This window comes from Gracilinanus agilis, chromosome 2 (genome assembly GCF_016433145.1).
Source record: "Gracilinanus agilis isolate LMUSP501 chromosome 2, AgileGrace, whole genome shotgun sequence".
NCBI classification, from domain to species: domain Eukaryota; kingdom Metazoa; phylum Chordata; class Mammalia; order Didelphimorphia; family Didelphidae; genus Gracilinanus; species Gracilinanus agilis.
In genome coordinates, this window is record NC_058131.1 from 454,724,196 (window position 1) to 454,727,948 (window position 3,753).

The window sequence follows — 3,753 nt, forward strand, 5'->3', positions numbered from 1 at the left end:
TTCTACTATCAGCTACATATGTGGAATGGTTCATTGGGGAGACCTGACATGTTAATCTCCTAGAAACCCCAAATGAGGAGATTTTTTTTTATTTCCTAAACTTAAAAAGTCCTTAATACCGTATTCATTTATTTCAGGGTTTTCAGTTTTCTCATGGAGAAAAAAAAATTAATTCAGCCATAACTCAACCTTATATTTTGCCCACCTGTTACTTCTACAACACAATCTTGGATAGTAAAATCTGGTGTACGTTGTCTTAATTTCTATTGCATGGGGAGGGAGAGATCATCAAGAAAATCTTTAACCATTATGTGGAAAGCCTTGAGAATCCATGCTTTCCCCTCAAGGTTCAATTATTATCTTTTATCCACTCCTCAATCCTTTTAATTATCTGATCTAAATTACTCTCTAGTTCTTCTGGTACATTGCTGGGCAGCCAGTGTACTATTTCAGGCTTGTAGGAGGCCATGGCTTATTCATAAAGAATTTGGAAAATTTCACACTGAACATTGTCCTGTAGTTTCTTTACACTGTATCCCCTCTTTTCAAGTCTTGTATAAAATACAGAATTATCTGTTTGAAGCACAAAAACTATATGAAACCATTGTTCAGGGAAGAAGTCACAGCCATGGTAATCAACGATAACTCCACCACCTTTCATTTTATTTTCTAGCTCATCAACTACTCTGTCTTCATCCAAAATGGGACATTCATATTCTTCATCAAAGCCATCATATAGCTGTCCTTCTCTTGCTAAATCACCCACATTAACGTATTTCAGAATTGTTCTTGATGCAAGTTCTTTACCGAGTGTGGTCTTTCCAACCCCTGGTGTACCCATGAGCAGGATGTTGGGCAGCCTCATGGTCGCGGTGGTGCTGGCTCCGCCCCGGCCGCCTGCTCCCCAAATGAGGAGATTTTAACATGCTGGTCTCCCAAAGAATCAAAGGGGGGATTGTGTGAGGAAAGTTCTATCGCCTTCCCCTTTCTGGGTAACACAGCTCACTTGAGTCTACATGAGTCTGCATGAGTTTGCATCACCTACTGTAGATCATGGGACTGTGGTCTCTTCTCTTGATCAAAAGATTGAGATTGACCTGGAAGGGAGTGGAGGGGATGAGTTTAAAAGGTTTGAGACAAGGAAGGATGGGGTCTCTTTCTGTGGTGACTTGCCAAGAGGAAGGTGTCTAAGGGAGCCATGTTGAGACCATCTATGTGGCTAGCTAGAATAGGCTTTTCTAACTACCTGTCTTTACCTTTCCAAGTAAATCCTATTAAACTTTATGAAAAATAAGGACCAGAGTCTTAAGTTTATTTCTTACTTATCTATCCCCTCTATTTTTAAACCAGTATCAGATGGCTTTGATGACTGCTACTTTATAATATAGTCTGGGTTCTAGAAGTGCTATCTTACCTTAGTCCCCACCTTTTTTCATCATTTCCCTTGATTTTCTAGGTCTTTTGTTTTTTTCAGATAAATTTTATTACTTTAACAGTTTCTATAAAGTGTCCTCTTGATAATATGATTGTTATAGTATTAAAAATATAAATGACGGGGCATCTGGGTAGCTCAGTGGATTGAGAGTCAGGCCTAGAGATGGGAGGTCCTAGGTTCAAATCCGGCCTCAGACACTTCCCAGCTGTGTGACCGTGGGCAAGTCACTTGACCCCCATTGCCCACCCTTACCACTCTTCCACCTAGGAGCCAATACACAGAAGTTAAGGGTTTAAAAAAAAAGAAAAAAATATAAATGAATTATGTTAGTATTTTCATTTTTATTCTATTGGGATGGCCTAGCCAGGAGCATTGAATAATCTTCCAGTTAAACATATTCTTTATTTCTTTAAGGAGAATTTTGAAATTGAATCTATTTAAGTTTTTTGTATGTTTTGGTATGTCAATTCCCATATAGATAATTTATGCATTTTGTAGTTATTTGGAATGGAATTTCCTTTTTTATCACTGTTTCTCAAATTTTGTTATTATTACATAAAAATGCACTTGATTTTTAAGGGTTTACTTTGTAGCCCATAACTTTGCTGATGCTGTTAATTGTCTCAGTTATTATCTATCCAGATTACCTAGTGTTTTCCAAATATATCATCTTATCATTAGCATACAGGGATAGTTTTTTTTTCCTTCTTTTGTTTTATTGTTGTTGTTAACATTTCTACAACTATATCAAATATTGGAGAAACTAGATATTTTTGCTTTACCCCTATATTTATTGGAAAAAGTTCTCATGTATCTTCATTGTTCATGATGCTTGATTTTGACTTTAGATAGATTTTTTTTAATAGTATTAAAAGGTCCTTGATCCCTATACTCTGTAGGGATTTTATTTATTTATTTATTTATTGGCATGAATGAGTGCTGTAATTCAGTGCTTTTTCTCCATTGATTGAGATAATTATGTGGTTTGAAATGTTTTGTTTTTTTAATATGACCGTGTTGATTGTTTTCCTAATGTTGAACCATCCTTACATCTCTGTTATATATTTCATTTGATCATTTGATCCATTATGATTTCCTGGATAAATCATTATAGTCTATTTAACAAGGTTTTGTTGAAAATTTTTGATATATCACCATTCATTAATGATATTGGCCCTATAGTTTTCCTTCTATGTTTTATCTTTCCATAGTTTGGGTATTAAAATTATATTTGTCCTATTAATGGGTTCTGGAAAGGTGCTTTCTTTCTCCATTTTTGAGAATAATTCATTAAGTATAGACACTAATTGTTCTCTAAAAACTTGATAGAATTCTCCATTAGGACCAGGAGGTTTTTTCTTTCTTTAATAGTTCCTTTACAGTTACTTTAATTTCCTTTTCTGAAATTGGGTTATTAAAGATTTTTATCTGGTCTACTGGTTTGGACATTTTACATTTTACATTTTTCTTTTTCTTTTTTTTTTTTTAAACCCTTACTTTCAGTCTTATAGTCAGTGCTGTGTATTGGCTCCAAGGCAGAAGAGTGGTAAGGGTAGGCAATGGGGGTCAAGTGACTTGCCCACGGTCACACAGCTGGGAAGTGTCTGAGGCCAGATTTGAACCTAGGACCTCCCGTCTCTAGGCCTGACTCTCAATCCACTGAGCTACCCAGCTGCCCCCTCATTTTACATTTTTAAGGTAGTTTATTTCTATTGTTCTCAGTTTTGTTAGCTTATAACTATTCAATATGTTCTGATTATTTTTTCTTTTTTTGTTATGATTTTACTTTGCTCATTTGCTATTTTATTGATTTGATTTTCTGCCCTCTTTTTAATCAGATTAGCTAAAGATTTATCAATTTTATTAGTCTTTTTAAAGAAACAGATTTTAGTTTCACTGACCAATTCTATGGGTTCCATTTATTTATTTATTTTGAAGCATTTTTCCATGGTTACATGATTCATGTTCTTTCTCTCCCTTTTTTCTTTCCTCTTCCAGAGCCAACAAGCAATTCCACTGGATTATACATGTATTATTATTCAATACCTATTTCCATATTATTTATTTTTGTAATAGAGTAATCTTTTAAAAACCAGAACCCCACATGCTATATCTATATGAACAATTGATAAATCATATATTTTCTTCTATGTTTCTATTCCTACAATTCTTTCTCTTGATGTGGATAGCATTCTTTCTCATAAGTCCCTCAGGATTGTCCTTTATTGTTGCATTGCTATTAGTAGCAAAGTTGATTACATTTGATCATCCCATAATGTTTCACTTTCTGGGTACAATGTTCTCCTAGTTCTGTTCAT

General features: G+C 34.6%; 1 pseudogene; it reads right to left on the reverse strand.

The window, feature by feature from the left end:
• Window positions 1–247: 247 nt before the first annotated feature.
• Window positions 248–865, reverse strand: LOC123235783 (annotated as a pseudogene).
• Window positions 866–3,753: the final 2,888 nt, after the last annotated feature.